Source organism: Loxodonta africana, chromosome X, assembly GCF_030014295.1.
Source record: "Loxodonta africana isolate mLoxAfr1 chromosome X, mLoxAfr1.hap2, whole genome shotgun sequence".
NCBI lineage: Eukaryota > Metazoa > Chordata > Mammalia > Proboscidea > Elephantidae > Loxodonta > Loxodonta africana.
The window spans coordinates 137,120,012-137,131,009 of NC_087369.1; the positions used below are offsets into that span (position 1 = coordinate 137,120,012).

Below are 10,998 nucleotides of genomic sequence, written 5' to 3' on the forward strand. Positions count from 1 at the left end.
AGCCTTCACACTCCGCCCTTTGCTACTGGAAAAAAAAAAAAAAAGAAAAGAAAAGGAAAAAAAAAAAAAAAAAGTCTCTAGGTTCCCTAAAGGGTGGCGCCTTGGCATATTCTCCACTTTTGAGGATCCAATCTCACGTATTGTGCCAAGTACCTAACGGGGACTTTAGGTTTCCTTCCTTCTTAATGAGGAGGAATGACTCCCCATCAAGGCACCCTGTGGATGGACAGAGTTAAAGCCCTCCATATCTGCATCCTTAGCGCTACAGCTTGGAGGATACATCAAGACAGAGATTGCATTCCTGTACAGAGTTCCTGCCATGCAGCGCCCCACTTCCACTGGGGAACATTCCAACTTGAGCTATCTTACAACTATCTGAAAAGCCAGTTTGATAAGAATTTCACCTTTGTTCGTCTTTTGCAAACTTGTTGTTAGTTGCCAACAAGTCAGTTCCAGCTCACAGAGATCCTATTTACAACAGAGCGGAACACTGCCCCGTCTTGCACCATCCTCACAATCGTTGCTATGCTTGGGCCTATCATCGCAGCCACTGTGACAATCCCTCTCGTTGAGGGTCTTCCTCTTTTTCGTTGACGCTCTACTTTACCAAGCATGACGTCCTTCTCCAGGGACCGGTCCCTCCTGATAACACGTCCAAAGTTTGTGAGACGTAGTCTCGCCATCCTTGCTCCTAAAGGAGCATTCTGGTTGGACTTCTTCCAAGACAGACTTGTTCGTTCTTTTGGCACTCTATGCTGTATTCAATATTCTTCACCAACGCCACAATTCAAAGGCATCAATTCTTCTTTGGTCTTCCTTATTCATTGCCCAGCTTTCCCATGCATACGAGGCGATTGAAAACACCCTGGCTTGGGTCAGGCGCACCCTAGTCCTCAAGGTGACATCCTTGCTTTTCAACACTTTACAGAGATCTTTTGCAGCTGATTTGCCCAATGCAATGAGTCTTTTGATTTCTTGACTGCTGCTTCCATGGGTGTTGATTGCGGATCCAGGTGAGACGAAACCCATGACAGCTTCAATCTCCTTTCTGTTTATCATGATGTTGCTCATTGGCCCAGTTGTGAGGATTTTTGTTTTCCTTATGTTGACGTGTAATCCATACTGAAGGCTGTGGTCTTTGATCCTCATTAGTAAGTGCCTCAAGTCCTCTTCACTTTCAGCAAGCAAGGTTGTGTAATCTGCATAACGCGGGTTGTTAACGAGTCTTCCTCCAATCCTGCAGCCCCGTTGTTCTTCCTGTAGTCCAGCTTCTTGGATTATTCGCTCAGCGTACAGATTGAATAGGACAGTGGAAGGTTACAACCCTGATGCACACCTTTCCTAACTTTCAGCCATGCGGTATCCCCTTGTTCTGTTCGAATGACCGCCTCTTGATCCACGTACAGATTCCTCATGAGCACAGTTAAGTGTTCTGGAATTCCCGTTCTCCGCAACATTATCCATAGTTTGGTATGATCCACACAGTCGAATGCCGTAACATAGTTAATAAAACCGGTAAACACCTTTCTAGTGTTCTCTGCTTTCAGCCAGGATCCATCTGACATCAGCAGTGATATCCCTGGTTCCATGTCCTCTTCTAAATCCAGCTTGAATTTCTGGCAACTCCCTGTCAATATACTCCTGCAGCTGATTTTGAATGATCTTTAGCAAAATTTTGCTTGCGTGTGATATTAACGATATTGTTCAATAATTTCTGCGTTTGGTTGGATCACCTTTCTTGAGAATAGGCATAAATATGGATCTCTTCTAGTCGGTTGGCCAGGTAGCTGTCTTCCAAGTTTCGTGGCATCGACGAGTGAGCACCTCCAGCCCTGCATCTGCTTGTTGAAACACCTCAATTGGTATTCCATCAATTCCTGGAGCCTTGTTTTTCGCCAATGCCTTTCGTGCAGCTTGGACTTCTGCCTCCGGTACCATCGGTTCCTGATCATATGTTACATCCTGAAACGACTGAAAGTCAACCAGTTCTTTTTGGTATAGTGACTCTGTGCGTCCCTTCCACCTTCTTTTGATGCTTCCTGAGTTGCTTAATGTTTTCCCCGTAGAATCCTTCAGTATTGCAACTGGAGGCTTGAATTTTTCTTCAGTTCTTTCGCCTTGAGAAATGCTGGGCATGTTCCTCCCTTTTGGTTTTCTATCTCCGGGCCTCTGCACATGTCATTATAACACTTTGTCTTCTCTAGCCGCCCTTTGAGATCTTCCGTCCGGCTTTTTTGTTTCGTCATTTTTTTTTTTTCCTTTTGCTTTAGCTACTTGATGTTCAATAGCGTGTTTCAGAGTCTCCTCCGACATCCATTTAGATCTTTTCCTTCTCTCCTGTCTTTTTAACGACCTCTTGCTTTCTTCACGGACGATCCCCTTGACGTCATTCCGCAATTCATCTGGTCTTCGGTTATTAGTGTTGAATGCGTCAAATCTATCCCTGAGAGATGGTCTCTAAATTCAGGTGGGATATACTCAAGGTAGTAATTTGGTTCTCAGGGACTTGTTCTAATTTTCTTCAATTTCAGTTCGAACTTGCATATGAGGAACCGATGTTCTGTCCCACAGTCGGCCCCTGGCCTTGTTCCGACTGCTGATACTGAGCTTTTTCCTCATCTCTTTCCACAGATGCACTTGATTCGATTCCTGTGTATTCCATCTAACAAGGTCCGTGTGTATAGTCGCCATTTATGTTGGTGAAAAAAAGGTTATTTGCAATGAACAAGTCGTCGGTCTTGCAAAATTCAATCATGTGATCTCCGGCAACATCTCTGTCACCAAGGCCATATTTTCCAACTACCTGGAAACCCTGGTAGCGTAGTGGTTAAGTGCTACGGCTGCTAACCAAAAGGTCTGCACTCGAATCCACCAGGTGCTCCCTGAGAACCCTGTGGGGTAGTTCTCCTCTGTCCTGTGGGGTTGCTATGAGTCGCAATCGACTCATTGGCAATGGGTCTGGACATGTGGTACCCCACCATAAGGAGAGGTGGAATGAGGGGTGAAAGGAGACAGAAGACTGGGATTGGAAATAGTCCTAATACAGTGGTAATGTACATATTTTCTTTGAATGGGGCGCCTAGGACTCTGACTTCCCCGTAATCCTAGTCCTCCGCAGGAAGCAAAAGCGGTAGCGCTGTGGTCTTCAGAAACAATATCCGCTTGATGGCAGTATTGCACCAAAAAACACCTATGTGGCCCTCCCTCATGCCCTCATACGCCACCCTTTGCTATTGAAAAAAAACGTTAACCAGTCTCCAGCGTCCCTAAGGTAAGGTGCTTGGCCGCCTTCTCCACTTTTGCCCGCCTTCTCCACTTTTGCGGCTCTGACCCTCTATCTTGTGCTGAGTCGCTCCTGTCCTTGCCTCTTTTAGGGGGGTGTTAGGTATCCTCCCTTCCTGATGAGTAGGAATGACTCCTCACCCAGGCGCCCTGTATGGGGACAGAGTTAAAGCCATCCATGTTTGCATCCTTGGAGCTACTTACTGCTTTGCGGGTGTCTCAAGAAATAGATTACATTTCTGCACAGATCTCCAGCCACCCAGAGCCCCACTGCCGGTGGGGAACGTTTCAACTTGAGCTATCTTACACCCATCTGAAAAGCCAGTTTGATAACGAATTTCACCTTTGTTCCTCTTTTGCAAACTTGTTGTTAACGTTGTTGTTAGGTGCCACTGAGTCGGTTCAGACTCATAGTGACGCTACGTACAACAGAACTAAACACTGCCTTGTCTTGCACCATCCTCACAATCGTCGTTACGCATCCGCCCATTGTTGTAGCCACTGTGTCAGTACATCTCTTTGAGGGTCTTCCTCTCTTTCACTGATCATCTTCTTTACTAAGCATGATGTAATTCCCCAGGGACTGGTCCCTGCTGATAACATGACCAAAGAATGTGAGATGAAATCTCACCATCCTTGCTTCTAAGAAGCATTGTGGCTGTACTTTTTCCAAGACGGATTTGTTCCTGAATCAGCCCAGTGCCGAGGTAGCTTCCCGGAAGCTTGCTCCAGTCCTGCCCAGACATGGCGGCCACCAAGTGCTGAGGCTTGGCTTTCTGTATACTAGTGCCTGGCACCATGGTTCTCTGCCTTGTCCTGGCCCTCCTCCCCAGCTTCTTGGTTAGGCCCCTGCCTCGGGCCACACTTGCCCCATGATTCAGGGAGCTCTGCACATGCATTATACACTATAAGGAAAGTTGGGGCGAGGTGTGAAAGGAGAGAGCGGATCAGGAATGGAAGTGGTCCTGATACAATGGCAACATACACGTTTTCTTTGAACGGGAGACCAAGGACCCTAACTTTCTCCAAACCCAGGCCCCCAAGGAAGCAACAGTGGTGGAGACCTTGGCCTCTGAAACAATACCCGCTCGATGGCAGTATAGTGCCAGAAATACATTTCCGCTCCTCTCCCAGGACTTCATACTCCGCCCTTTGCTACTGGAAAAAAACACCAACCAGTGTCCAGCTTCCCTAAACTACCGTGCCTCACTGTCTTCTCCACTTTTGGGGCTCCAATTCCGTATCTTGTGCTCTCTCAACCCCTTGTCTCTAGAGGGGCACGTTAGATTTCCCTCCTTCCGGAAGAGGAGAAATGACTCCCCTCCCCCCCCCCCCCCGCCCGCCCGCCCCGCCAGGCACCCTTTGGGTGGGCAATCTTAAAGGCATCCGTATCTGAACCCTTAGGCTCCAGCTCGGCGGAGACCTCAAGAAACAGACTGAGTTTCTGCACTGCGTTCACCCGCCCAGCACCCGACGCCTACCGGGGAACATTCTAACCCGAGCTTTCTTACATCTCACGTTTGATATGAACTTCAACTTCTTTCCTGTTTTGGAAACTACACACCTACAATTCATGGATCCTGCCAAGGATCAGATCTTAGAGAACCAGATTCTCTGAAATATAAAGACAACAAAAATCCATTCCTGTTATCGTAGGTCGATTCTGACTCCCAGCAACCCTGTAACCGGACAGAGTGGAACTGCCCCATAGAGTTTCCAAGAGTGTAATCTTTATGGAAGTCAACTGCCATATCTTTCTGCTGTGCAGTGACTCGAACCAGTGACCCTTCGGTTAGAAGCTGAGCACTTTAACCACTGTACCACTAGGGCTCCTCAAGATCTTTTCTACCATGTTAGAAAACCACTCAATCCCATATCAATGTCACCATGCCATAGATCTACGCTGGGAGTCTCCCCTTTCTGAGATTTTCTCAACGACGTTCTTACAAGGTGACAGACTTCACTATCATGTACGATCAATCTGCTTTTGAAAGGAGAATGAACAGAAAAAAGTGCACTCACCCAGAACACCGCAGCCTACAGGTGATCAGAGTTCTTTGTCTTGTCGTATTTTCTAGTCTGAGTCCTCCGCACCAAGAGGCCCAAATATAATTGACTTCATTCGGGATCGCCAGAGTGACGGTGAACTGGTGTCCATCTACACCCAAACCAGTCGATACACTTACTGTATACTCAGCTGAAAATATATACAGATTTGGTTGTTTTTTTTTTTTAATGCTATTAGATGACATATAGGAAAAACAACAGTTACTTAATAAATCGTGATATGAATTTCAACTGTGTTCCTCTTTGGCAAATTACACAAACATAATTCAGGGTGTTGGAGAGAATCGGATCTTACAGAACCAGCTCCTGTGAAATCTGCAGGTACCTGGCCCGGAAATCTCTTTTCTGTGGGAAGCACAGTGTTCACTTTGACCTGTGTAACTACAGATCTCTCCTCCTGCACTTTGCGTTTGTGAACGTGCCAGAGCACAGACGAACATACTCAGCAGCCCGTTTCCTCCACCACAACTGGAACACCAGCCCTTCCACAGATCATCAGGCCCTTTGACTCCCTGATGTATGGCAACCAGGTCTCTCCCTTATGGCCTCACACATACCAACCACGGTATCTTTTGGGGAATAAAGTTATTTATTCTAGGGGGAGGCCCTATTATCCTTCATCCAACCACTCACCTCTGGGTTGACATTTACAATATAACATGTATGCGCACACGCACTTACACTATCATGAGGTTATACTCTGCCTCGGGGGGGGGGCGGTTCTTAAAGGAGGAAAGACACAGAGGGGGAAAGGGCAAGAGACAGGGAGAAGGGATAGAGGAAAAATAGAAGGAAGAAATGAAGGAAGGTAGGAAGAAAAGTTATACTAAACCTAGTGTCAGAGTGTCAGAGGAGAAGCCCTGGATAAATCACCTCCGACCCTACCCACCTTCAAACAGGGAACCACTAAGTAGTTCTTAGAAAGGAAATGAAAACTATCTAGCAGGACATTTTCTCTGCACAGATGTGCAAAGGCCAGGCCGTATATTCCATGAAAGCAGTGACAAAGAAGAATATATTGCTTATGCTACCTTCTGGTGTAGATGAACTGGTGAAAAACAAACATGAATCTTATTTGCCTTCACGAGAATTAAACATCGAAAGCAAACACAATGAAAAATTAAACATGCTTCACACTATAAGGAAGGTTGGGATGAGGGATGAAAGGAGACAGAGGACCAGGAACGGAAGTGGTCCTAATGCAATGGTAACGTATGTTTTATTTGAACTTGATGAGGCTGTATCCAAAGTGGCATGTCCGTGGTAGAAAAAGTCAAAACCAAACTTTCTCTCCCTCTCTAAAGGAATACGCGTGCGACTATTTGTGTGCACGTATGCGAGTGTGTGTGGGAGGCCGTGAGTGTATGATGTGGCTAAATCGTCATGTAGGGTTTTTAAAGTTGTTGATGTTGTTAGTTGCCATCAAGTCGATTCCGACTCCTGGCGATCCCATGTGTGCAGAGTACAGCTACTGCATATGGTTTTCAAGGCTCCGAACTTTTGGAGGCAGGTCACCGAGCCTGTCTTAGCAGGAGCCTCTGTGTGGGTTCCAAGCATCAACCTTCCAGCCAAGCGTCCAGGGCTTAACCATTTGCATCATGCAGAGACCAGAGTTTTACAGCAGAGACTGTAAAATAAGTGGCCCTCACAGAGGTCACCTGCCCCTGTGGAACCATGGCCTGTACTTCCACCGGATGGACCTCCCCACTTGGACACCAAATGGTGATGGACTACCTACTACCTGGGTCCCCTGAAGGTGGCCGGAGCACCATCCTCAGTGCCTTCTGACCTGCCATGGTCACTGGTCATTACTCCCGATGCCACAATGGCCTATTCTCTTTCTGGGGCTGGGCTCCTGAGTCCTTCACCTGGAGGAGGTAGCTTAATGGGTTCAGAAAAGCCAATGAGCCAACGATAAGAGAGGAAATCAAGGTACTCATCACAACCTAAGGCATGGGTCAATATCATGTGAAAGCTAAAATAGTACTCAAGAAGACCCGTATATCTGTACCTGTGCACAAAAAGCTGGGTACCTGTTGACATGGAATTGACTTAGAAGTCTAAACGAATCGATGTGGGAACAGTTATTTAAGCAATTATAAAAACAAACAAACAAACATGGAATTGACTTAGAAGTCTAAAGAAATCGATGTGGGAACAGGTATTTAAGCAATTATGTACACAAGGAATTTTACTGATAATCGTATATACAAGTTATACACGTATGTATATATACACATATAAACACGTATGTATCTAAATATATATTCCAAGCAAATAATCTAAAAAGAAAACACTTACCCTAATGTCCCAATGCAGTAAACCCTCTTAGGAAGCCTGGAGGGCTCCTGGGCTGTCGTTAGTGTTTTTTGGTTCAGAAAGGGCGGTGGGAGAGGCGCTGGAGCAGGAGCGTTTGGCATTTGTGGAGCAACATTGCCATCAAGCGGACGATTTTTGAGCACGGTCTCAAAGCTTGCTAGCTGTTATCTGCTTGAAAAGGTCTGTGATATGAGGAAGGGGTGGGATGGGGGCGCTCACAGGGCTCACGGAACTCATCTGGCCACCTCCCGGGTGGGTGTGAAAGCACCAAGGCCAGGTTTGGTGACACAGGAGCCCCAGGCTGCCAGGCCTGCCTGGCTCAGGGAACTGAGGGACGAAGCCTCGGTGGCCGCCATGTTTCAGGTGGCCGCCATGTTTCAGAGAATCCGGAAATGTGGTCTTCCCTAACTGAAAGCCAAAGAAAATGTCCTCACGGGGACAAAAAAAAATCTCTGGAGTTTGGCAAGGTGAAGAACTGAAATGAACAATCCTAGAACACCTCCTCCTCAGGACTGACAGGTTAAATCCATTTCTCTTCGTGCGGATGAAATGTGAGAGAGACCTGGTTTCTTCCTGGCTCTGTTTCCAGGTTCCGCTGACCCGGTAACACGCATTCTTTCAGAAGTCAGACATTGCTACTAATCTCCTATGGCAACAGTGCGGCCACAGTCTCCGTTTCTACAGAACAAGCACAAATGGGTTTCCATTTGCACATAAAGGTAGACTCTGGTGACAATGCTGGTCTAGTGATTATTACAACGGAGCTGAAACTAGGCACCCTTCATACCCAGCGAAGTACACAGCTGCTCTCCCAGGTAGCCATGCTCCCATGGAAGTGTGCACTGTTGGTATCGAAGTCCATGATTCTTGTTTAGGGTTTGGATTGCCTTGTAAACCCCACGGAAAGCTGAGCCATACGCAAGGAAAAATTGAATTTGTTTCCTACTATAAGGAGGATTGGTACAAGGGGTGGAAGGGAGAGGAACAGGCTTGGTAGTAGTTCTAGAACAATGGTAATGGATGTTTTCTTTGAATGGGATGAGGCTTTATCCACAGTGGCACATCCGTGGCAGTTGAAAACAAAACAATACTGTATGTGTGTGTACGTATGCAGAGAGCTGTGAGTGTTTAAGGCAGCCAGTCCTTCACGTAGAGCTTTACAGTAAACCAAACCAAAAAAAAACAAAAAAAACAAACCCACTGCCGTTGAGTCAGTTCCAACTCATTGCAACCCTATCGGACAGAGTAGAACTGCCCCGTAGAGTTTCCAAGGAGCGCCTGGCGGATTTGAACTGCCGACCTCTTGGTTAAGAGCCGTAGCACTTGAGCTTTACAGTAGAGACCGAAAAAATGATACTCTCGGTGGTTACCTGCCTATGTGGCACCATTGTGGATTCCCTCTGACCAGTGGATCTCCAATCTGGGGCACCAACTGGGCAGTAACTACCTGGGTCCCACGAAGGTCAGCCAAGACATCAACCTCACTATCTTCTTACCTGCCACAAAACAACAACAACAACAACAAAAACCCCGAACAGAAAACCCATTGCCATCCAGTAGATTCCAACTCAGTGATCCTATAGGACAGAGTAGGACTGACCGATAGGGTTTCCAAGGTTGTAATCATTACAGAAGCAGACTGCCTACATCTTTCAGCCACGGAGCAGCTGGTGGGTTTGAACTGCCGACATTTCAGTTAGCAGCCAAGCATGCCACCAGGCTCCTTCTGACCTGCCACTGTTAATTATTTCTGACGCCAAAATGGCCTACTCTCTTCCTTGGGGTAAACTCCTGAGTCCTTGACCTGTATGAGGTAGCCTGTAAGTCCAGAAAAGCCAATGAGGCAATGAAAAGGGAGAAATCAAGATATTTATCTTGAGTCAAGCCATGAGTGGATTTCCCGTAAAAGCTAAAAAATCCTACCCAAGAAGACCTATGTATCTACACCTGTGACCAAAAGAATGGGTATCTGTTAACATGGAATTCTGAGACAAAGTCTTACAGGCATAGTTTAGCAATAGATAAACATGCATGTACACATATACTTATAAGACAGAAAAAAACCAAACTTGTTGCCATTGAGTCGATTCCCACTCAAGCAAAAACTCAGGAAAAAAAGGGAAAATATTTTCCCTAGTACCCCTGTGCAGTGAACCCTAATCGGAACATTTGGGAAGTCTGAAGGGCTCTGGAGCCTACCTTGTCATTTTTAAATGAAGAAAGGACGGAGGAAGAGGCCAACAAGAAGGGATGTTTGGCATTTGTGAAGCAACACTGCCATAAAGCACAAGCTTTTCGGGCATTGTTTTGAGCCCTGCTCGCTGTATCTCCTGGTGTGTGTGCCATAGAGTCAATTCCAACTCATAATGACTACACGACAGAGTAGAACTGCTACACAGGGTTTCCTAGGCTGAAATCATTATGGAAGCAGATCTCCAGGTCTTCTGTCTCGCTAAGCAACTGGTCGGTTTGAACAGACGACATTTTGGTTATCAGCCTAGCGCTTAACCGTTTCACCACTAGGGCTCCTTATCTCCTGGATAGGTCCTGTGATATGAGGAGGGGTGGGATGGGGCCGTGACCTGGTCTTTCACTGGGGTTCCCTGCAGCCAAGGGAGGCTTCTCTGGCCCTGGTCACACAAAGGTGGACCTACTACCTCCTGCTCCTGTCCCAGGAATATGAGGCAAATCGCTTACACCCCAGTGCTGTGGTGCCTTCCGAGTGTCTTGCACTACTCCCACCAGATACCGTAGCCCACAGGGGCTAAATGTTGCCTCCCTGTGCCCAACATGCTTGGTACCGTGGCTGTCTACATCATCCTGGCACACCTCCCCAGCTTCTGGGGTAGGCTCCTCCTTCGGACAACACTTGCCCCACGACTCAGGGAGCTGCGGGACTAGCGCGACCTTTCATTTAGTTACGCCTAGGACCCTGACTTCCTCCAAGCCTAGGCGTCCCCAGGAGAAAACAGTGGGTCCATCGGTTTTGGAAACAAGTTCCGCTTGATGGCGGTATTGCATCAGAAATACAGGCGCTCTCCCCTGCCCCCACCCCCACCCCCACGCCCCGCCCCAACGCATCCACCTCAGCCCTTCGGTACTGGAAAAAACAAACAAACAAACAAACAAAAAAACATTAACCACTATCCAGCTTCCCTAAAGTGTGGTGCCTCACCGTCAGGTCCACTTTTGGGGCTCCAGCTCCACTGTCTCGGACTCAGTCTTGTAAGCCCTTGCCTCTGAAAGGGGGTGTAAGATCACCTTTTTTTCTAGACTAGAAGGAATTCCTCCCCACCCAGGCGTCTTGTGGGTGAACAGACCTAAAACCAA

General features: G+C 47.1%; 1 long non-coding RNA gene across 3 annotated transcripts in view; it reads right to left on the reverse strand.

Annotated features, from left to right (window-relative positions):
* LOC135228979 (uncharacterized) overlaps window positions 1-10,322 on the reverse strand; it is a 35,135-nt gene extending 24,813 nt beyond the window's left edge. For 2 of the 3 annotated variants that reach the window (XR_010319841.1, XR_010319839.1), the window contains exon 1: window positions 5,305-10,322. This is a non-coding gene — a long non-coding RNA (uncharacterized LOC135228979). The remainder of the gene's footprint in view (window positions 1-5,304) is intronic. The other variant, XR_010319840.1, reaches the window with a different exon arrangement.
* Between the last annotated feature and the right edge of the window lie 676 nt (window positions 10,323-10,998).